At 35.2% G+C, this 25,686-nt stretch overlaps 1 pseudogene; it reads left to right on the top strand.

Moving 5' to 3' along the window:
- The first annotated feature begins 7,470 nt into the window (after positions 1-7,470).
- Positions 7,471-24,101, top strand: LOC112522543 (annotated as a pseudogene).
- Positions 24,102-25,686: the final 1,585 nt, after the last annotated feature.

The following is a 25,686-nucleotide window of genomic DNA, read 5'->3' as shown; positions in this document are numbered from 1 at the left end:
TACTCTTCTAGTTAAAAAATAGATTATGGAGTATGTAACTATATTGATTCTCCAAGTCGCAATAATCGCTTGAAAAGGCACATCTAAACACCCCCTGATACATCCGACTTTCAACGCCATAAGCCTCCACATTCGCTTCTCTCTCTCACGGCCTTTTATAGGTATTACGACCTCCTATTCGTGGCAAACCGAAGGACTATGCTATTATAATGGTGAAAATCTAATATAGCGGTTAGACGACGATGCTAAAGTGATGGTACAACGGTCCATATAATAATTAGAATCGTATATGCATACATGTATGTATAACTTAAGATACTATATGTATTGAATAAGCTGCACCACGACTTTCCCCACTGTTTTGCAACCGCTATTTCGTCATCGACCACAGACTATGATACCACAACTATAGCGGGACGATTAACAACATAGCCGAAGGGGAACTTTTGTTTCTTATTGCATGCTTAAGTTGTAGGGTTGGCAAATCGAATCGCTTATTCTCGTAAAATGTTATGTTCTTTTTACCATTTTGGCATAAACGATGAAAAGTTGCTTTAAATAGTATGATAATTTGGAAAGTCGATAACTCAAATTTTGTAACGAAAAAGTTATGTAGCTTTATTTGATCTAAGGGTTCGTCTGGTTTGTAGGATTAGGTGAGATTTGGAACTGAATTACATTCTAATCCGTGTTTGATTTAGAAATACGTTTGGAGATGACTCTCATTTGAAATCCACAAGATTTGGATTTCAAATGTTCCCATCGCATCTTTACACCGCCGCCTTCATCATCGCGTCACGTTTTATCGAAACAAACAAATATTTACCAAAAAAAAAAGCAAAATTTTATTCCAAATCTTTCAAACCAAACATGATTTATAAAAGAATGAAATTTATTTCAATTCCAGATCCTACAAACCAAATAGACCAAAGACTTCAAATCCTCCAATGAAATCCAAATTGCTCAAAACATTGTGTCAAATCAAACGGGTCTTTATGTTTTAATACCGATCGACTTTTTGAGATCTTCGATGGTATCGACGTTATCTTATGTGTAGGTGCAGTTTCGGCATATGTACCAAAAAGTTGATCAAAATGAAATATATTTTTTCTGTAACAAATCAAATGAGTAAGGGACTATTTACCCAAATGCTTACCCGGTAAGCGCTTACTGATAAGAGTCAACATTATAATTTATTTTACCGGGTGAAATTGTAAAATTGTAGTATATCAAAACGGTACTTTATGCAACAATTTACCCGATAAGCACTTACTCTGGCAAGTCATCACCCCACTTACCAGGTAAGATTCTCCATCTTTTTCCTCGTTCTTACCGGGTGATATTGTCGACCCTTGCCATATTCATCCGCCAAGGAAAATTACCACATAAGCGTTTAGTAAACAACCAAGTTTTAGTTTTAAGAACTAGCAAAAGGAACGCGTTGAAAGCTACCCAAAATGCATGGGAAGAACCTATTTAGGCGTTTAAAAGGTGCACGCTCTTGATTTTAAGGGTGTCGTAAAACGTTCTGAAACCAAATTTTCACTGAAATCAAGCATCGGTTAGATGGTTAGATAGTTGGATCAACGCTCGACCTACAAGAAGTTGTGTTCGGTTCTTACTTTAGAAGTTGGTCATTTGTTGAACTGAGTTCAAACTTTAGACTGCTTGCTAACACCAAATTTCCATTATTTATACATAGTTTCGTCGGCCATACATATCAAGCGTATCTACTTCGAACTTGACTCAAAAGAACTACTCCAGAATACGATTCCAATCCCCTTTTTTCGTTAGTATACTACATTTTACATAACACAGATTGGAATCCTTCAAAATACAGAAGTAACCGAGAACGATGAAACGTAAAACGTGTTGAAGTATTATGAAATGTCAATCAAGATCTTGTACCCTCTAATTGCCAATATCGAGCAAGAAATTGCAAGAACCGAAAATTATAATCCACAACCGTACTAACCTTTATTAGTGAAACTTCTCTTGCAACTTAAAGTGCTGTGTCAAGATTACGTTCATCATCTGTTATCTTGTTATGTAAAATAATTTATGCAACCATCGTCTTTGAAAAACTTCGAAGGCTTGTTCTACATCTCTTTTACATGTTTCTTGTTGCACTGTGATTGGACTGCATGACTCGTGAATAGGTTGCACAATGGGTTGACCATGGCCATGTGCAACTCTTATGACTGCATAGGGCATCATAAGACGAAGGGCATCGAGTTTTTATGTGTGATTAGTTTCGGTTTAAACACCGGGACTATAAACAACAATCCGAGGTCATCCAGGGTATCAACTAAGCGGCTAAGCTGATTAAAGAAAGATAATGTGAATAAGGTCATCAAACAAGTGAACAACCAAACTGATTCCTATTGTTCCTCACCTGTTATTTTCCAGATCCGACAGTAGAACGATTTACACTAGAAGTTTGTAAGAGAAAGTAAATAAGACGATTAAACAGAGAAATAACGGCTGCTTTTCTTTTATTGAAAATAAAAATTACAAACTCTCAAGAAACCCTAATCGACTCTCATATGATTTTGAATCTATCTTTTACAAAGAGAATTCTCTTGGTGTTCTTGAGTCATCTGTTTCTCTATCTGAAACACTCTATTTATAGGCAGAAATACATGATAAACTGAATAAGGAAAACATTATCCAGAATAGGAATATCCTTATCCGGAATAAGGATGCTGAAGGAAGTCGTCTAGAGACCAGAGGATAGCCTAACCACAGAGGCTCTGTACAACCACACAGAGGCTCTGTCGAGAGTACCGGATGCTCTGTTCACAGAGKCTCTGGTCTATTCAACCAGAGGCTCTGGTCCTTAATGACTTAGTGTCCAGAGCCTCTACTGTCTCTCATAGAGGCTATGTCCTTAACATTTGGTCATTGTAAGGACTTGAGTCCAGAGTCTCTGATTAATATAATCAGAGGCTCTGTCCTTCACAGAAGCATTAGTGTCTCAAACAGAGGCTCTGTGCTATCTCACAGAAGCTCTGGTCGACCATTCTTGAACGATTTWCACAGAGGCTGGTCTTCCAGACTTAGACGTTTTGGCGCAGCATCATCTTCAGGATTTCTTCCTTTGCCCCGATTGCTTAATAAAACTTTTCAAGTTAATCATTAGCTTTAAAATAAAGCTAACATCACCCCTTCTCGTTTTTTTACTGTTCTTATTCCTTCTGTGTGGGGATGAGTCGTCTTGCTTTGATTATGTTCCAAACCCTTTAGAAAACAATATGTTTCGTTTGCTTAAAAAAGATCATCATAGGAGCACTTTTTAGCATTCCTGCACAGGGCATCGGTGACCTTATGACCCGCCCTAATTGTTGGTGCAAGGGATACTGAAACTAGTATGTCATCTCCAAATATCATAATCGGCTTTTATAAAGCATTTGACAAAAACCATTCTTTATGAATGAAGTACTGTGTATTAATGCATATTACCTAAAATTTAAGATTACAAGTAAATTGTGCGTAAATACAACTTATTAAAGCTCTATTTTTGAATTTGTATAACTAACTGCAAATAAACATAATATCTCATTTTAAATATAAAAAATCTAAAATATAATTAGGATAATCATTGAATTCTAACAGAATCATTATCTTTATAAAAAATTTATTGTTAAATCAAAAATAAATTACTTCACTATTTGACCTAAATTAAATTATAATAAAAAATTAAATTAAAGAAATTGTACAAAATAAATTAGTTCATTTTTTAAATAGTTAATTTAATATTAATATCGATATATTTTTTCAAATTTATTTTTATTCAAAAGTAAAGACATTATTTTTTCTCAAGACCACATAAACCTTATTATATCAACAGAGACAAAAAAATAAAACGAAATATTAAAATGAAAATATATTTTGCTGCATTGTACGGACACCTTCTATAAACAATAATCCATATTTCATATTTTATTTTGTTATCAAATGAATCTACCCAAAAAGTTGGTTTGTTTTGTGATAATGATTTGTTTTGATTAAAGTTATTATTGTGTTCTAGATTATTAGAAAGTAATTAATTTTTTAATTAAGTTTGAATATTTTTTAATATACTAGAAGGGCACTCGTGCAATGCAGCGAATACATCTTCATTCTAATGTTTCGTTTTAATTTTTGTTTCTATCGATGTAATACGGTTTATGTGTTTTTGAGAAAGATAATATTTTTACTTTTGAATAAAAATAAATTTGAAGATATCATAAAATTATGAAAAAATATATCGATATTAATATCAAATTGACTATTTAAAGTTCTCGTTTTTTATACAATTTCTTTAATTCAAAATTTTATTATAATTTAATTTAGGTCAAATAATGAAGTAATTTATTTTTGGCTTAACAATATAATTTTTATAAAGATAATGATTTTGTTAGAACTCAATAATTATATTTTAGATTTTTTATATTTAAAATGAGATATTATATTTATCTGCATTTAGTTATACAAATTCAAAAATGGAGTTTTTAATAAGTTGTACTTAAGACAATTTATTCGTAATCTTAAATTTTAAGTAATATGCATTAAAAACAGTACTTTATGCATAAGGAATGATTTTAAAGAGTTTTTGTCAAATGCATTATAATATAGTATAGATATAGATTATTAATGCTCTTTAGTAGTTAAATAAGTCGACATTATTACTACAATATGCTACTTTTAACACTGTATACCAACTCAGTTTACATACTTCATGGATTCACAACTTTGAATACGAAATTCAAAGGGATCAAATAAGAAAAGATACTCTGAATCATAGAAATCTAATAAAATTTACGATCAACCAACATTTATCGAATTTGAAAAAGAGTCAGAAGAGATATTAACGAGTCTTTCAGTTTGATCCTATTCATCTCCTAAAGGGGCCGCCCCTCTGCACCTATCTGTTTTTTTTTCTTATGCTGACCCTCGGTCCCTATGGTCCAACGGTTTAACGACATATCTCTTTCACGGAGACAACGAGGGCTCAAGTCCCTTTGGGGGTAAATCATACCCATAAGAATGATATTTTCAATTGTCTAAAATCAATTAGGCGTTGGGTCGATGCTCGAGTGGTTAATGGGGACGAATTGTAATTTCGTTGGCAATATGTCTACATTGGTTCAAATCCAGCTCGGCCCAACAATTCTCCAATCTACCATCAGATGGTAGAACCCTGTTGTTCTTAAGAAATACCTGATACGGTCAAATAAAAAAGAATCAAAATTTTTTCTAGACCTTCGAAACCCGCAAACCATTCCGATCGACGGTCAGAATTTGTACGAGTATGTCCTTGAATTTATTCGAGATGTGAGTAAAACTCAAATAGAAGAAGAATTTAGTACAAATGTTACTTGATTTGATTTGGTATAGAATGGTCGGCCTCACAATAATTGAAGAGGAATGCTAATGGCACCTCTAATATGTACTAAGGGAACCCCTAAGCCTATTACAATCATTCCTTTTTTTGTCTTTTTTTTGTCGTTTTCTTATTTAAAATAATTTAAATTATTAATTAATCCTATTTTTTTTTTACAAAAACTATGAAGAACTCTCTCTCAAATATCCGGACAAGACTTGAGCGATGAACATCCAATCCGTCCAAGGTCTGAGAGATCCCATCCGCCCAAGCCTTGAGAGATGAAAGGTTATCCGGACAAGGCTTGGGCGATAAGCTTCCAATACGCCCAAGGTCTGAGGGATAATGTTTAAGGGTACAAGCTTAAGCGATGAGCTTGTTCATTGTTCAAAAGCTTAGGCGATGAGTGTGTTTCATCGATCAAAGACTTGGACGATGAACCTTTTTTCATCGACCGAAGACTTGGACGATGAACTCTTTCATCGGGCAAAACTTAGGCGATGACCTGACCTCATCGTCCAAAGGGTTAGACGATGAACGTGTCTTATCGATGTAATATATATATATATATATATATATATATATATTTTATAAAATAAAATATAATACGATAATAATAAAATGATAATATGATAATTAATTTGACATTTAATGGAAATTAAAGCAATTTCAATTTTCGAAGCATTCAACATCCTCTACCGGGGGCATCGTTAGAACTCCCTAATTGAAAATTTAGGGTGCGTTTGGTTTGCAGAAATGTTTATGAGGGATTTGGATTCCCAGGAGGGATTTGGATTCCATGGGATTTGGATTGGATTGGATTTAAAATCCATTCTTGTGTTTGGTTTGCAGGATTTGGATTTGGATTTTTTTTTTGTAACAGCATATGAAGTACAAATCGGAACATTAATCGAAACAGCATATGAACTTAATCGGAACAGCATATGAAGTACAAATCGTCACAAAATATGCAGAAATTGAAGTACAATATGCAGAAATCGAAGTACAAATCGGAGCATTAATCGTATTGTGAAGTCGTAACAGAAATCGAAGTAAGTAGAAATTACCTGTTTTCGGCGATGGAGACGAACACGGTGGGAGAAAGCGACGGAGCCGGAGACGGCCACCGTGGGAGAAAGCTACGGAGCCGGCGATGTTTGAGGCTGGAGGAGACAGCGATGTTGGAGGCTGGAGGAGATGGTCAGGGATGAAAATGGAGGATGCGATGGAGACGACGGTGGGAGAAAGCATGGCGATGGAGACGACCTCGAGGGAAAGCGACGGCGACGACCTCGGGGGGAAGCGACGGCGACGGAGACGACCTCGGGGGGAAGCGACGGCGACGGAGACGACCTCGGGGGGAAGCGACGGCGACGGAGACGACCTCGGGGGGGGTAGCGACGGCGACGAAGATGACCGGGGGGGAAGCAACGGCGACGGAGATGACTGGGAGAAAGCGACGGAGGTGAACGATAAAAATGGAGGAGAAGATGGAGACGGATAGGTTAGGGCAAAAAGAATCCCACAGGAATGGATTCTAAAATCCCACGTCTAAGGGAAGGATTCTTAAATCCATCATTCATGGGATTTCAAAGGAATCCTTGGATTTCAATTCCTCACAATCCAGCAAACCAAACACTGGATTGGAATGGATTTCAAATCCAAATCCCCCCAATTCCATTCCAATCCCGCAAACCAAACGCACCCTTAGCATTTTATCAAGCACGGCAAATGATGAAATTACTAAAGTGCCCCTTAGAGGTTTCTAGATGATATATCTCCAAAACTTAAAACAAAAGAAACGTAAAATTAGGCAACCGCAACCCGATGAGGTACACGACTACGCTCCTTCTCTAGATACTATTCCCTGCCGTGTGGTGCAGAGCCTGACAGCAACACCTTTTAATTTCCACCGTACACGTGTCACGATAATAATCCTACGCTCTGACCGACCCCTTCCTCCTCTTCCTATAAATCCACCCCCATATCTGTTCTTCCCTCATCACCAAAGCAATCGAAAACAATCTCTTTTCAATTGATATCTGTTCCTGTTCTTCATTTCTCTCAAGGTATCGTGATTCCCCCCTTTTTCTTGTTCTTGATTTTCTGTTTTGATTGTTTGATTCTTGTGTTTTTGAATCGTTTGATTTTGAGGTTTTGATTTGATGGGTGGTGGTTTTGGTTTGGTATACTTCTATTTTGATAAACTGGTTGATTAGATCTGAAATTGTGTGGTTGATTTTTTGTTCAACGGTCTAGGAAGCTTTCCGATTGAAATATCGGCGACTTCTAAGGTGTATAATTGAGTTCTGATTCTATCATCTATGCTTTACAACAAGATAAGTTTTTTGTGTTCAATTAGGTATCGAAGCTGTGCTTCATTTTTTCGGTTGAAATTCATTTTGTAGGTTGAAGATTTCGTGTTTCCGTCACTTTTTTATGTCTGGGGTTTAATTTGATCTTTTGTTTGAGGAGTTTATTTTATTCCGTGTTCTGAAACCCTAGATCCGACGCTTTTTATGACCTGAGGTTAAAATTGGATATTCTGTTGGATAATTTTCTTCCTCACCTGTTCATGATCCGAATTCTGTCAAATAAAATCGTGTTCTCTAGACGTGATGTAGAATATTCTGTGGTTTGTGATTTATGTCGAGGTTTTGTTAAATTCATCCGTTTCTATCCGATTCTTCGAAGTTGAATTTGTTCTATGGATTCTTATTGTTGGTTTCTTTGTCTACAGATGCAGATCTTCGTTAAAACCCTAACTGGAAAGACGATCACTCTCGAGGTCGAGAGTTCTGATACAATCGATAACGTCAAGGCTAAAATCCAGGATAAGGAAGGAATTCCCCCAGATCAGCAAAGATTGATCTTCGCCGGAAAGCAACTCGAGGACGGCCGAACTTTGGCCGATTACAACATTCAGAAGGAGTCCACACTCCACCTTGTCCTCCGTCTCCGTGGAGGGATGCAAATCTTCGTCAAGACCCTCACCGGAAAGACAATCACATTGGAAGTCGAGAGTTCTGACACGATCGACAACGTGAAAGCCAAGATCCAGGATAAGGAAGGTATTCCTCCAGATCAGCAAAGGTTGATCTTCGCTGGGAAGCAGCTCGAGGACGGCCGTACTCTCGCCGACTACAACATTCAAAAGGAGTCCACACTCCACCTTGTCCTCCGTCTCCGTGGTGGGATGCAGATCTTCGTGAAGACGTTGACCGGGAAGACCATCACGTTGGAAGTCGAAAGCTCGGATACCATCGACAACGTGAAAGCGAAAATCCAAGACAAAGAAGGGATTCCACCAGACCAGCAGAGATTGATCTTCGCCGGTAAGCAACTTGAAGACGGCCGCACCTTGGCCGACTACAACATCCAGAAGGAATCAACTCTGCACTTGGTTCTTCGTCTAAGAGGGGGTATGCAGATCTTCGTTAAGACGTTGACCGGCAAGACAATCACGTTGGAAGTTGAGAGTTCGGACACCATCGACAATGTGAAAGCGAAAATCCAAGACAAGGAGGGAATCCCGCCTGACCAGCAGAGGTTGATCCTTGCGGGTAAGCAGCTGGAGGACGGTCGGACTCTTGCAGACTACAACATTCAGAAGGAATCGACTCTTCACTTGGTTCTACGACTCCGTGGCGGTATGCAGATCTTTGTGAAGACATTGACTGGGAAGACRATTACGTTGGAGGTGGAGAGTTCGGATACGATCGACAATGTGAAGGCGAAGATTCAGGACAAGGAAGGGATTCCACCGGATCAGCAGAGGCTTATCTTTGCAGGGAAGCAACTTGAGGATGGAAGGACTCTTGCTGACTATAATATTCAGAAGGAGTCTACCCTTCACCTTGTTCTTCGTCTTCGTGGTGGGAATTGAAGCTCTGGGATATTTGGTTAAGTGTTGGTTGTGGGAACTCTCGATGGTTTTAGTTTGGTGATGAAATTTGGAACTTGTGTGTGAATTGGTTGCATCGGGAAATTTTATGGTTTGGTGTTTGGTTAATTGGTTTTCAATGTATCAACTCTCGTCCCTAAATAAAATAAACGGAAGGTTAAGGTTAATTATTTGGTAATTGTTTATAATAAAATTAGCAAAGATCGAATGAAAAAACAATTATTTATGATAAGAGTTTTTAAACTCGTATATTCGAAACTTATTATAAAACTTAGCATTTTTGACTGAATAAAGAAATATGATCATTTATAAATATTTCTCATCCGTAATTCCGAACTGTTCAGTTTTTGTGGTGTCATCTGTAAATATTCTTGTAAAAAATGGTGCAATGATTTCAATAAAAACATGACACCAAAAATTTCTGATGACCTACCTTGTTCATCATGTAAAATTTTAATTGTTGATTATACTTTTGTAAAACTTTTTGATGTACGTTTGTGTAAATGTAGATTCCGGTATGATTGAATTTTTTTCAAAGGCTTCACTAACATCTTTTTGTCGTCCAGTGATATCTCTTTGAGACGTAACGTAAAGTTGCCTTTGTGAATACTGATTTCGATAGAGAGAGAGCATTTATATTCGGGTGAGCAAAGGTGTTAAATTTTATTGTGAAGGGAAGTCTCTAGACGTGTAGCTAAGTTAAAGGAAAGGAGCGACTTTGCTCAAGTTTGAATCCTACGGTAGACGAGCTTAAGCCTTCCGCTAGTCTTGGAAAATATCTAGTAGCATTCAAAGATCTCGGTAGGTCATCAAAATAAAAAGAATTTTATCACATATTGGTTAAATGTTGACAATTGCTCACCTTCTGATGGTAAATTAGACAAATCATACTCATTTTTATCAAAAAAGGAGTGTTGTTATAATCAATTTTTTGTTGCTATATTTCATATTTTTTCATGAAGACCTTCCAAAATTTCAGTATCGCTAAATCCAAAGCTTAATGCGGACCCCCTTTAGTTCCGTCTTTACTTTATTGCTTTTGTAGATTACTCGTGTCATGGATCAATTCAAATCACTATTGTACCATGAATCTGAGGTTAAAAAAGCCAAATGAAATAACTTTTTTTCCCCATAGATTTCAAGTCAAAGTAAACTTTTTCCCTCATCCAACGACAAGAAAATGCATCATAATGTAACTCGTATGAAAGTAACAAAGCTCGTGAATAAAGAATTTTTGGTCTTAACACCACTAACTGCATATGTAGCCATAGGCGATACATAATTATTTTACAAACAACATTACCACACTTAAACCACCAAAAACTGTCATATGCTTCATTTAACGACAACTACAAGCATCATTTCAATGAAGTTGGTAACCAAAAACCTATATGGAGTTGGAGCAATTTCAAATTTTTTTTTTACCTCGAGCAGCTTCAATGGTGAGGTAGGTTTCTTTTGGTTACTACAACCGATGTTGAAGGGTTTGGTAAGAAACAAAACCTCCTACAATGAATCATATGAAAAGATTATTTAGTCACTTATTACAGTTGTCGAATACATAAATTTGAGCATGAAGAAAAGCTTGTTATTCAAAAGGGTTTTATGAAGTTACCAAAGTTACTGCTAGTGGACCTATTACGCGTTACGCACCAAACAATACGTAAGACTCAACCAACGGTAGCTAGGTGTCACATCGCTCAAATCAAAGTCTAAAATCAATTATTTTTTTGTATTTAGGTTATCGTACACATCAATTAATGCTTAATGCTAAATAGGGGGTTAAAAATTATAAACGATAAAATTTAGTGTTATTTTTATAATTCTATTTTTTAAATGCCCGTTAAAATAGTGGTTGATGGGTTTCTAGAAGAATTGGTCATAATAAAAGTTATTATTGTGCTTTAAATTATTAAAAAATTATCAATTTTTAAATTAAATTTAATATTTATTATTGTATCATTATTTGCTCATATCATCATAAATATCTCTAAAATACTTTAAAGAATTCACACCCATGATGCCTTATTTTATACTTTTAGTTACATATTATATTTAGAAATAAATTGAAAACCACTAAGGGTGCGTTTGATTTGCAGGAATGTTTTTGAAGGATTTGAATTTTCAAGAGGGATTTGGATTCCATGGGATTTGGATTGGATTGGATTTAAAATCCATCATGTGTTCGGTTTGCATGATTGGATTGGATTTGAAATCCATTCCTCTGTTTGGTTTGTAGGATTTGGTTTCTAATATTTCGTATAATTTTTTTAACCTAATATGTGTTCATGTATATTCAACCTAATTTGTCAAAATTGAAGGATTTAACCTAATTTGTATTCATAGTTTAGAGAGAAATCGAAAAGGGGAAAAGAGGAAAAGGGATTTACCTGTTGACGATGGGTGACGGAGACAAAGGGCGACAGCGACGATGAGCAATGGAGGAGACAGCGATGTAATCTGTGACGAGAAGGGGAAGAATGAAATCCCACGGGAATGGATTTCAAAATCCCGTGTATTTTCAAAGGATTCTCAAATCCAGTGTTGGTGGGATTTTAAATGAATCCCAGGATTTTAAATCCTACCATTCCTACAAACCAAACGCAGGATTAGAATGGATTTCAAATTCAAATCCTTCCAATTCCATTTCATTCCTGCAAACCAAACGCCCCCTAAGAGAACGGGATGTAAACGAGCCGAGTTGAGTAGTAGAATAGTTGAGCTCAGATCAAAACAAATTGTATCAGTGCGAACTCAACTCGAGCTCGAATAACTTTTTCAATATAGAGTTATCGAGCTCGAATATTTTTTGAGTTATCGAGTTCGATTCTCATTTATGGGCTCGTTTTATTTGTTTATACAATTAATTGGGAGTTACAAATAATCAAATCCCAAAAAATATGCATTCATATTATTAGTATTATTTTTTTACTATTGATCTTCCATGTTCATTCTTGTATAAATTTCTAAATCGCATAAAAAACACGGTAGTAACAATTTTCGGTATTGATCAATTTGAACACAAATGAACCGTGAACACAATATGAACATGATATGAACACAAATGAACACGATATGTGCAATTTTTTGCTCATATATTCACATACATAGACGTCCCACAAAATTAAGGTAACATCTGTTAATTTGTGTTCATCTGTTAATTTGTTCAAATAGTGTTCATGGTTCATTTGTGTTCAAATTGTGTTCAAATTGTGTTCACGGTTGTTCATTTGTGTTCAAATTGTGTTCACGGTTCATTTTTGTTTAAATTGATCAATACCGAAAATCGTTACTATCGTATTTCTTATGCAATTTAGGAATTCATACAAGAATGAACATTGAAGATCAATAGTAATTTTTTTTTTAATAATATGAATGCATATTTTTTGGGATTTGATTGTTTGTAACTCCCTATTAATTGTTTGGGGGTTACAAATGAATTCAATTTACTACAATACCCTTGTAAGGGTAAAATGAACAAGACATAAACCTATAAGAATAATGGAATTTGATTGGTTGAGAGAGTTTTCAAAGTTAACACAAAAATGATGGTTAACAATAATCATGTGAGGAGGAAAGTTAAAGTGAGAAACTTAAGAAGGGATCAAGACCTTTGATCACCTTTAATCTCGAACCCATACGAGAATTGATCCGATGCATCTAATCCTAATGTGCATTCAAGAGTGGAGATCCTTTCTTACGTTTTCTCATCTTAACTCTCCAAAGTAAATGTCCATGTTTTTATTAAAGTTTTTCCAAAAGTAGATTTCTATTTTTTAAAGTAAATGTTTATCACTTCCTGTATCCATAATTAGTGTACACATTTGAAAAATACAGTGTTAGAAATGTATAATTATCAAACGTTTTAATTAATTATATTACAAGTTAACCCTTAATAATAGAAGCATAATTAATTTATCCATTTTATTATTAAAAAATTGGAAAATAAAAATCTATTACAAGATATAATTATAATAGAAATTTCGACGTTTGTTTTGGAATGGAACGAATATATACTAAATAAATATATAATTAAAAAAGTTATATAATTTAAAAATATATAATTATTATATTTTTTAATCAAATAATTATTTTATACTCAATGATAAAGGGGATAATGACTTTTATCATCTCATAATTAATGAGAATAAAAAAGTATACAGTTTGGTGACGTTTGTTTTTTATTAAGTGTTGAAGTCTAAAGTCTTATTTCACTTTTGATTAATAAAAAGTGGTATTAAAGTCTGAAATTTGAATCAATAAGGTTGTTTGTTTCTGTAAACTTACAAACGTTTAAAGTTTGAAATCTAAATCAATAATTTGTTTTTGTAAAATCAAGTGCAAACATTTTGCAAAATTCTCTTGATTTTCATAAAATTTTGCATTGTCGAAATTCATATCAACAATTGCTTAACAAATGTAATACAGTAAGAATCTTTTGGATACCTTTCAGACTTCCGATGCTATCATGATATAATACAAAATAAAATATAATTGTTTTAGGGGTTATTTGACAGTTGGTGGATGGTTTGGTGCAGAATGATTAAGATACTTTCATGTTATAATACAAAATAAAATATAATTGTTTGATAATTGTTTACAGTAAAATTAGGACGCTGAATGGTTAAGAAGATCCATAATACAAAATTATTCAGAAGATTTTAGAACCATTAGGAGACAAACTTTTTTTTATCAAACAAAATTAATGATTCAAAGACTATATTTTAATAAAACTATTAAAAAAATAAACAAACAACCCCTTAAGATCAAATATCAACCAAATTTAAATACTTAATATTATAATAAAATCAATTTAATTGATGTCAGTGACTTTTATAAAAATATAGTATTGTATATAAGGCGGCAAGGGAAAATTTGTTTAACAGTGAAATGACGAAAATGCCCCTAGCTAAAAACAAAATAAACGTAAAAGTTAGGCAACGGCAGCCCGATAGATACCATTTCCTGCCGTGTGGTTTACAGCTTGACAGCAATACCCTTTAATCTCCACCATACACGTGTCATGATGATCAACTTGCCGTATGACCCACATCCTTCTTCCTCTTCCTATAAATCCATCCCCATATCCATCTTTCCTTCATCCCCACAGCAATCGAAAGCAATCTCTTTTTAATTGGTATCTGTTCGTGTTCTTCATTAATTCTCTCAAGGTATCGTCATTTTCTTCATTTTCTGTTTGGTTCTTGCGTTTTTGAATCGTTTGATACTGATTTGAGATTGTGATTTGATGATCGGTGGTTTTGGTTTGGTATACTTTGAYTTTGATGAACTGATTGTTTTGATCTGAAATTGTGTGGTTGATTTTATGTTCGTCAACGGGCATGGGAACTTTTTGATCGAAAAATCGTCTAGTTTTAAGTTGCATAATTGATTGGATGTGAAATTATATGGTTGATTCTATGTTCGTCAAAGGGCTTGGAAACTTTTTGATCGGAAGATCGGCTATTTCTAAGTTGTATAATTGAGTTTTGATTTTATCGTCTAGGTTCTACAACAAGATCAGAAATTTTTTGTGTTCAATTGAAATATCGAAGCTGTACTTCATTTTTCCGCTTGAAATTCTTTGTATAGGTTGAAAATTTCGTGTTCTCAAACCTTAGATCCGACGCTTTATATGATCTAAGATCAATTTGATAAGTTTTTGAGATTCCGTGTTTTTGAGACCATAGATCCGACGCTTTTTATGATCTGAGGTTAAATTGAATGGTGGTCTGATTTTTTCATGGATAAGATTCTTCCTCCCGGTGTTCATGATGTGAATTCTGGCAAATAAAATTGTGTTTTCTAGACGTACTTTAGAAAATTCTGTAGTTTGTGATTCATGTTGAGGTTTTGTTTCATCTGCTGTGTTCTATTGGATTCTTAGTGTTCGTTTCTATGTCTACAGATGCAGATCTTTGTTAAAACCCTAACTGGAAAGACCATTACTCTCGAGGTCGAGAGTTCTGATACAATCGATAACGTCAAGGCCAAAATCCAGGATAAGGAAGGAATTCCCCCAGATCAGCAAAGATTGATCTTCGCCGGAAAGCAACTAGAGGACGGCCGAACTTTGGCCGATTACAACATCCAAAAGGAGTCCACACTCCACCTTGTCCTCCGTCTCCGTGGAGGGATGCAGATCTTCGTCAAGACCCTCACTGGAAAGACAATCACACTGGAAGTCGAGAGTTCTGACACGATCGACAACGTGAAAGCCAAGATCCAGGATAAGGAAGGCATTCCCCCAGACCAACAGAGATTGATCTTTGCCGGCAAACAGCTGGAAGATGGCCGTACCCTCGCCGATTACAATATCCAAAAGGAATCAACCCTTCACTTGGTGCTTCGTCTCAGAGGTGGTATGCAGATCTTCGTTAAGACGTTGACTGGAAAGACCATCACGTTGGAAGTTGAAAGCTCGGACACCATCGATAACGTCAAAGCGAAAATCCAAGACAAAGAAGGGATTCCACCAGACCAGCAGAGATTGATCTTTGCCGGTAAGCAGCTCGAAGACGGCCGCACCCTGGCCGACTACAACATTCAGAAGGAATCAACTCTGCACTTGGTTCTGCGTCTAAGAGGTGGTATGCAGATCTTCGTTAAGACGTTGACCGGCAAGACGATCACGTTGGAAGTCGAGAGTTCGGACACCATCGACAACGTGAAGGCGAAAATCCAAGACAAGGAGGGAATCCCACCTGACCAGCAGAGGCTAATCTTTGCGGGTAAGCAGCTGGAGGATGGAAGGACTCTTGCTGACTATAATATTCAGAAGGAGTCTACCCTTCACCTTGTTCTTCGTCTTCGTGGTGGGAATTGAAGCTATGATATTTGGGGGAGTGTTGGTTGTGGGGAATTGATGGTGTTTTAGTTTATTGAACAAATTGCGAACTTGTTTGGGTTACATTCGGAAATTTGATGGTTTGGTGTTTGGTGAATTGGGTTTCAATGATTTCGACCTTAATTAAGATAAATAGAACAACGGTTGATTAGGTCGTTAATGGTTAAGATTCTGGGTCTTGGTTATGGTCACCCGAAAGGCAAGTGACATCGCTTACGTGGAAACAATGAATCATAAGATGGTAGATATATTAAATTAAATGGATCTAAACATTCAATGGTGAATTGAGAAGCTTGACGCTTGAATCTTTGCTGGGATTGGGATTTCTTCTCAGTTTAAGGGTTCTGCCATTGAATGACAACTGCTGCTAAAATTGAGCTCATCCATCCCTAAACATAACTGATTTTTGTGGTACAGAAATAAAAATCAAAATCTCAAATCAATTAGTTTACAAAAACCCATCTAAAGCAGGAGTTCATTCAAAATTATGAGTTTGGGTTTTCTTTCTATCTTACTGTGCAGAGATCGTGCTGATAGAGTATATCAGCTTTGATGGTGAGGTAGGCTTCTGTATTGCAATACAAGAACCCATTAGTTTACATATAACATAAAATGTGGTGCAAAAATACAAATCAAAATCCCATACAAGTTGGTAACCAAAAACCTATATGAAGTTGGAGCAATTTTAAAATTGAGTTTTTTACCTTGAGCAGCTTTAATGGTGAGGTAGGTTTTTTTCGATTACTACAACCGATGTTGAAAGGTTTAGTAGGAAACAAGACCTCCTACAATGAATTATATGAAAAAGATTATTTAGTCACTTATTACAGTTGTCGTATACATAAACTTGAGCATGAAGAAAAACTTGTTATTCAAAAGAGTCATCCGAAGTTACCAAAGTTACTGCTAGTGGACCCGTTGCATGTTATGCAGCAGGCGATGCATAAGACTCAGCCGACGACAACTAGATGTCACATCGTTCAAATCAAAGTCAAAAATCAATTTTTTTTGTATTTAGGTTACCGTGCACATCAATTAATACTTAATGCTAAATAGATGATTAAAAATTGTAAACGATAAAATTTAGTGTTATTTTTATGATTTTAGTTTCCGTTAAAATAGTGGTTGATGGGTTTCTAGAAGAATTGGTCATAAAAATTGATGTGTGTTGTGATAATGATTTGTTTTGATAAAAGTTATTATTGTGTTTTAAAATATTAAAAAGTTGTTAATTTTTGAATTAAATTTAATATTTATTATTGTATCATTATTTGCTCATATCATCATACATATCTCTAATACGTTAAAGTATTCACACCCATGATGCCTTCTTTTATACTTTTAGTTACATATAAATTGAAAACCACTAACAATATGAGATGTAAATGAGTCGAGTTGAGTAGTAGGATAGTTGAGCTCGGATCGAAAAAATTGTACTAGTGCAAATTCGACTCGAGCTCAAATAACTTTTTCAATATAGAGTTATCGAGCTCGAATATTTTTTGAGTTATCGAGTTCGATGCTCATTTATGGGCTCGTTTTATTTGTTTATTGGTTCGACTCAAAAAATTTAATCGAGCTTTTGGACAAGTCGAGTCGAAAATTGTTTTTATGAAGCTTGGCTCTTTATGTTAAACGGGTTCTATTGTGTGTTTGAGATCGACTCGAACTCGAGATAAATTTGTTCATAGTTTTGGGTAACCGTGACTCGTGAGTATCTAGGTCAGCTTATGTGCATCGACTAAGGGGCTGTTTGGCAGTTGCTGAATGATTTAGTTCAGAATAGCTAAGAGGTTAGAATGGCTAAGAGGGTCAGAATGGTTAAGTGCTGAATGAAACAAAGTTGTTTGGTAATTGTTTTCTGAATGACAGCAAATTACCATTTTAACCCTCAAGAAATACAATCAATTCTAAACATTTTTTTAGAAAAAAAAGATGTTCTTCATATCAAGATCACAAATCCTCAAGAAATTGCAAAATATAGGTAATCCAATCATCATTAACATTGTTACAAACATGAAATTAGCAATAAACACCATCAATTTCCAAAGAAAAATGCTACCCTAAACCAAACCCTAGACAGGAGAGGACGCAGCAGTGACTGAGATGCAAACCCTAGACAGGATCGGCGACGGCGACGGCAACGACAATGTGAGGCTGTGGAAGGCGACGAGGTTGTGGAAGGCGACGAGCGGCGACGGCGACGTGAGGCTGTGGAAGGGGGGAAATCGCGACCGAGCTTGCTGAGGAAGGCGGCGACGGCGAAGGAGCTTGCTGAGGAAGGCGCGACCGACCGGAGAAGATGGAGGCGACTCACCGGAGAAGATGGAGGCGACTCACCGGAGAAGATGGAGGTGATAACCGGAGAAGATGGAGCCGATGGTTGGGGGAGACGATGGGAGCGGCCAAAGTGGAAGGGTAAAGAGGGAATAATGGTAATCTGAATGGTTTAGTGAACATCTATCCTCAAAATGGTTAAGAGGTTTGTGTCACCATTAAGAGGGCATTTTTTTTTGCCAAACATGTTTTACATCTGACCGATTAAGAGGAGACCTCTTAATGTCACCATTAAGAGGAATCCAAACAGCCCCTAATCCTCTGAGCAATCAGAAATGGCCTACAGTAATCACATGCGAGTCTTCATCGTCACAAGGGTTGTGAGCAGCACTTGGATCCTAATCAAGAGAAGATGAGATTTCATCTACTTCCACGAGTATTAATCAGTACACCACAACCCAAATTGCTTGTTGTTGAATAATGGTTTGTTTGTAACAAAGATCAAACACAATGGTTTAAACAGATCGATGGTGTTCTTCAGTTAACATCAAATCTATTTAGGTGAAACTGCGTTAACCCGTTATCATTTGATGTTGAATTTTGAAAGTCGATACAATCAAATGGATGATTAAACTTGATTGACCATATCCATTGAAACTACTTATTTTTAAGTAAAATGTATAGATAACTGGTTATAATATATATATATATAGGGTATATTTCTTTTACAACCTTGTGCATTTRTACAACCTTTGCAACCCAATTAATTGAGATATTTATAGAAATGATTGGAGTTCATTTATTATGATTTGAATATTTATGGAATATGAATAGAGTTTATTAATTATGATTAATAGTTTATATTAGGAAACAATTAATTAAAAATTGAATGGTTGAGATGAGAGTTGTATAGGGTGTAGGAATAGCAAAGGGTGTAGAATAACATCCCTCTATATATATATACACACACACACACACATATACTAGAAGGGTACTCGTGCAATGCATCGAGACATATCTTGATTTCAGTGTATCGTTTTATTCAATTTTTATGTCGATATAATACGGTTTTATTTGGTTTTGAGAAAACGATAATTTTTTATTTTTGAATAAAATATAAATTTGAAAATATAATATAATTAAAAAAAAAATATCGATATCAGTATCAAATTAATTTTTTTAAAAGTTCTTATGTTTTGGTGTAATTTTCTTAATTCAATTTTTTTAATTACAATTTAATTTAGGTTTAGTATACAAGAAATTTAATTTAGGTTTAATAATATAATTTTTTTTATAAAGATAATAACTAAGTATTCAGTTAGAACTTAATGATTATCCTAATTATATTTTAATTTTTCATATTTAAAATGAGATGTTTATCCAATATTTGATTATGTTTATCTGCAGTTAGTTATACGAATTCAAATATGGAGCTTAATAAGTTGTACTTATGCACAATTTACTTGTAATCTTAAATTTTAAGTAATATGCATCAATAAACAGTACTACGTGCATAAAAATTGATTTTTAAAAGTTTTTGTCAAATATTTTATAATATATATATATATATATATATATAGAGGACTGATCAAATGAAAACCGCCTTCATTTGTGTAAACCTTGCAAACCACCTTCATCCGTCGATTTCATTGCTTAATCTTATGAATTTTTTTCATTAAATTGTTTAATCTTGTGAAATTGTTTCATATAATACTTTTTTTGACGAATTTGTTTCATATATGGTTGTGAAATTGTTTCATATAATACTTAATGAAACTGTTTCATGTATTTCTCTAAAATTAATGAAACTGTTTCATGTATTTTTATAAAATTAAAATAATGAAGATGATAATATCTATGATTAACACCCTCCACAATAAAAATAATTAATCAACCTCTCATAATTACAAAAAAATAAACAAAATGAAAAATTATGATTGGTTGAATGAAGTTTGCATGGTTTGTACAAATTAAGTGGTTTGCATTTGATCGCTCCCCTATATATATATATATATATCTCAAAGCAAAGGATCATGTGGTAAAGAAAATTAAGGTGCGAAACGTAAGAAGTATAAAAATCTATAATAATCAGATATAATGAATTTATCCATCTTATAATTAATAATAAAATTGAAAAATAAAAACCTATTACCAGATATAATTATAATAGGAATTTAGACATTTGTTTTGTACTAAAACGTATATTTACTAAATAAATATATTATTAAAAATTCATACAATTTAAAAATATGTATTTTATTTTTAATTAAATGATTATTTTTACTCAATGATAAAGGAGATAATGACCTTTATCAACTTATAACCAATGAGAATATAAAAATATATATTTACTTTCGAAAGAAAATATTTATTCTCATACAAATTAAAATAAAAACATAAAAAATTATTTATCGATAGAAGTATGAATGATGATTTATCCTGATCCGGTAAGAAATCCGGCTCATTCGATCCGAACAGGGACGTAGATTTTACGCTAAAATAGGTCCCATGATTGGGGTTCCTTGATAAACTCAAACCGATGTTGGGGCCAGGTGGTGCATCCCTTGCCCCGTATCCGGCATATATATAGTGTATATATATTATTTAAGTTCTAAAATTAGGTCTTGACAAGGACGAGGATCAGGGTTTGACCAGAAATCGGGGATGAGATGTTAATCCCCGCACCCATCGGGGCTGGGACCGTTCACAGAAATCGGAGATTAGAAAACTTGTCCCATCACCATCCCGTTGCCATGCCTAGATAGAAGAATAATTAGGGGTCGATCTGTATGGTACCAAGTTTTTTTCTTTCTACACACCAACTTAATAGTTACCATGTTTTTTCGGTTGATACTAGTTTTATACTTCATATATAAACATCTGTAATTTTGTTTAACTTTTGAGTTTATAGATAATACATACAATGTTTTAATTTGTTTTTTATTCCCACAAATAAAAATTTGGAAATATCAAATATCCATATAAAATAGTTTAAAAATACAATACTTAATATCTTATACATAAAAAATTCAAATAATTAAAGAAATCGATATTATTATAGTACTATATACATGATTTTTAGGGGGTTGTTTGACGTTTACTGAATTGTTTGGTTTAGAATGATTAAGAGACTTTCATGTTATAATACAAAATAAAATATAATTGTTTGGTAATTGTTTACAATAAAATTAGGACGCTGAATAGTTAAAAAAGACTCATGATACAAAATCATTTAGAAGGTTTTAAAACCATTAAAAAATAAACTTTTTTTTGTCAAACAAAATTTAGCTATTAACGATTCCGAAACAAACAACCATTTATTATAACATATTATCCGATTTGTAACCGTGTCACTGACATTTATAAAAATATAGTATTTTATATAAGGCGGCAAAGAAAATGCAAAGAGCATAAAAGTTTGTTTAACACTGAAATGACGAAAATGCCCCTAACTAAAAACAAAATAAACGTAAAAGTTAGGCAACGGCAGCCCAATAGATACCATTTCCTGCCGTGTGGTTTACAGCTTGACAGCAATAACGTGTCATGATGATCAACTTGCCGTATGACCCACATCCTTCATCCTCTTCCTATAAATCCATCCCCATATCCATTTTTCTTTCATCCCCACTGCAATCGAAAGCAATCTCTTTTTAATTGGTATCTGTTCGTGTTCTTCATTAATTCTCTCAAGGTATCGTCATTTTCTTCATTTTCTGTTTGATTCTTGCGTTTTTGAATCGTTTGATACTGATTTGAGATTGTGATTTGATGATCGGTGGTTTTGGTTTGGTATACTTTGATTTTGATGAACTGATTGTTTTGATCTGAAATTGTGTGGTTGATTTTATGTTCGTCAACGGGCATGGGAACTTTTTGATCGAAAAATCGTCTAGTTTTAAGGTGCATAATTGATTGGATGTGAAATATGGTTGATTCTATGTTCGTCAAAGGGCTTGGAAACTTTTTGATCGGAAAATCGGCTATTTCTAAGTTGTATAATTGAGTTTTGATTTTATCATCTAGGTCTTACAACAAGATCAGAAATTTTTTGTGTTTAATTGAAATATCGAAGCTGTACTTCGTTTTTCCGCTTGAAATTCTTTCTATAGGTCGAAGATTTCGTGTTTTCGAACCATAGATCCGACGCCTTTTATGAAAAAGATCAATTTGATAAGTTTCTTTTATTCCGTGTTTTTGAGACCATAGATCGGACGCTTTTTATGATCTGAGGTCAAATTGAATGGTTGTCTGATTTTCTCTTGGATCAGATTCTTCCTCCCGTTGTTCATGATGTGAATTCTGTAGTTTATGATTCATGTTGTTTGTGATTCATGTTCAGGTTTTGTTTCATCTGCTGTGTTTATTGGATTCTTAGTGTTCGTTTCTTTGTCTACAGATGCAAATATTCGTTAAAACCCTAACTGGAAAGACCATTACCCTCGAGGTCGAGAGTTCTGATACAATCGATAACGTCAAGGCCAAAATCCAGGATAAGGAAGGAATTCCCCCAGATCAGCAAAGATTGATCTTCGCCGGAAAGCAACTAGAGGACGGCCGAACTTTGGCCGATTACAACATCCAAAAGGAGTCCACACTCCACCTTGTCCTCCGTCTCCGTGGAGGGATGCAGATCTTCGTCAAGACCCTCACTGGRAAGACAATCACAYTGGAAGTYGAGAGTTCTGACACGATCGACAACGTGAAAGCMAAGATCCAGGATAAGGAAGGYATTCCCCCMGACCAACAGAGATTGATCTTTGCCGGCAAACAGCTGGAAGATGGCCGTACCCTCGCCGATTACAATATCCAAAAGGAATCAACCCTTCACTTGGTGCTTCGTCTCAGAGGTGGTATGCAGATCTTYGTTAAGACGTTGACTGGAAAGACCATCACGTTGGAAGTYGAAAGCTCGGACACCATCGATAACGTGAAAGCGAAAATCCAAGACAAAGAAGGGATTCCACCAGACCAGCAGAGATTGATCTTTGCCGGTAAGCAGCTTGAAGACGGCCGCACCCTGGCCGACTACAACATCCAGAAGGAATCAACTCTGCACTTGGTCCTCCGTCTAAGAGGCGGTATGCAGATCTTCGTTAAGACGTTGACCGGAAAGACTATCACGTTGGAAGTCGAGAGTTCAGACACGATCGACAATGTGAAAGCGAAAATCCAAGACAAGGAGGGGATCCCACCAGACCAGCAGAGGTTGATCTTTGCGGGTAAGCAGCTGGAGGACGGTCGGACTCTTGCAGACTACAACATTCAGAAGGAATCGACTCTTCACTTGGTTCTACGACTCCGTGGCGGTATGCAGATCTTTGTGAAGACATTGACTGGGAAGACAATTACGTTGGAGGTGGAGAGTTCGGATACGATCGACAATGTGAAGGCGAAGATTCAGGACAAGGAAGGGATTCCACCGGACCAGCAGAGGTTGATCTTTGCGGGGAAGCAACTTGAGGATGGAAGGACTCTTGCAGACTACAATATTCAGAAAGAGTCTACTCTTCACCTTGTTCTTCGACTTCGTGGTGGGAATTGAAGCCAAGTGTTGGTTTGTGGAAGTAATTGAAATCCGTGTTTGTTGCTGGTTGTGTTTATTGTTATTGTTATGAACAATGTTATGTGGTAATCTGGTTTATCTATGACTTAGTTCTTTTGGTATTATGGTAAACTGATTCACATGTGAATACGTGTTTTATGTCATTTTTTTGACGCGATATAAACAAGTTACTCGGCCCCTTCACCTCTTTAAGGCCATTTCTCTTCACTCAAATGCCTGTGAAAGCTGTCTTCTCCCTCTATTTACATAGCCAAGAAAGGCAAAGGCTCTTGCCAATTAGAGTAGAGCCAAAGGCAGCTATCGTGATGAATTCTCTCAAAAAAGACGCCCTGCTTTTGTGGCTGGTGCTCGTTTGTGCGTGGCGTGAACCCACCCAACAAACGGATCTACATATGGTCTGAGACTCACTTCCTTGAAGTGAGGGAGAGTGACCCCCTACCCCGTGACAGATAACTCTCGGCCCAACGGGCGAACCCGGGCTCTGGCTCCGTGCACTATGGAAAGAAAGAGGGGATGATACGTGGCGTGGTATACCTGATCGCTGTGCGGGCAAGTAGTTCAAAGTCTGAGCAGGGGAGGGAAGGTTTTCAGTTGTTGGAGTACGACTTTTCATTTCTTGTTCGGTCTTTCATTTCAATAAGTAGTCAGCTGCGGGCTAAGAGGCCTCGTAGTCAGACTTCACATTGATTGAAGCAGCTGTTGGAGAGAAGGCATCAGTCAGACCTGCAATTACTAGGTAGTATGCTGCGGCAGTTTTCAATCATCAAATTACAAATTTACCCTTAAACATGAACCTTGAGTCTAAATGCTTTAGTTCAAAAAAGTTTATAGAGTTAATGTCATTTTATAACATTTGACAAAAACACTTAAAATTCAACATTACAAATAATTTGTGTGTAAACAACTTATTAAAGCTTTTAACCACAAGGGTGGTGTCTGATTGATTTGAGCTTGGTTCCAAAAGTCAAAAATACCTCGAGATCCCACGTTCAAATCCAATGAGAAATAAAAATTCTTTTGTGGCCACGGAGGTTTTAATGCGGTGATTCCGGGCCATTTGCAAAGCAGATGGTTGTTCTGGGATTAGTCAGCTCGCATAACAGGTTGGATATCCAGGTTAATAAAAAAAAACTTATTAAAGCTTCATGTTTGAATTCGTGTAACTAACTGCAGATAAACCGTCAAATAATATAAACACTTCATTTTAAATGCAAAACATCTAAAATATAATTAGGATAATCATTGAGTTCTAACATAATACTTATATTATCCATTATAAAAATTTATATTATTAAATTAAGAATAAATTACTTCATTATCATATCTAAATTAAATTATAATAAATAAATTGAATTAAAAAAATTACACAAAAAACAAGAACTTTAAAGGAAAAAGTCTAAAAAAACCCAATGGACTTTAATGTTTGGAATGATTAAATTATTGAACAATTTTTTGAAACAAATAAGTCATTGAAAATTTCAAAACATGTTAAATAACTCATTGGACAATTTTTTGGAACAAATAAGTCCTTGAACATTTCAACACATGTTAAATAACTTCTTGGATAATTTACAACATGTTAAATAACTCATTGGATAATTTTTTGGAACAAATAAGTTCTTGGACAATCCAAAACATGTTAAATAATTCCTTGAACTTTTCTAAAACATGTTGGATACATTCTTATGACTTGTACAACTAGTTAATGTAGTAAAATAGTAAAAAAA

Source organism: Cynara cardunculus (assembly GCF_001531365.2).
Source record: "Cynara cardunculus var. scolymus isolate 2C chromosome LG 12, CcrdV1, whole genome shotgun sequence".
Classification (NCBI taxonomy): Eukaryota; Viridiplantae; Streptophyta; class Magnoliopsida; order Asterales; family Asteraceae; genus Cynara; species Cynara cardunculus.
The sequence above is the reverse complement of the archived record's forward strand: the minus strand, read 5'-3'. Positions and strand labels throughout refer to the sequence as shown.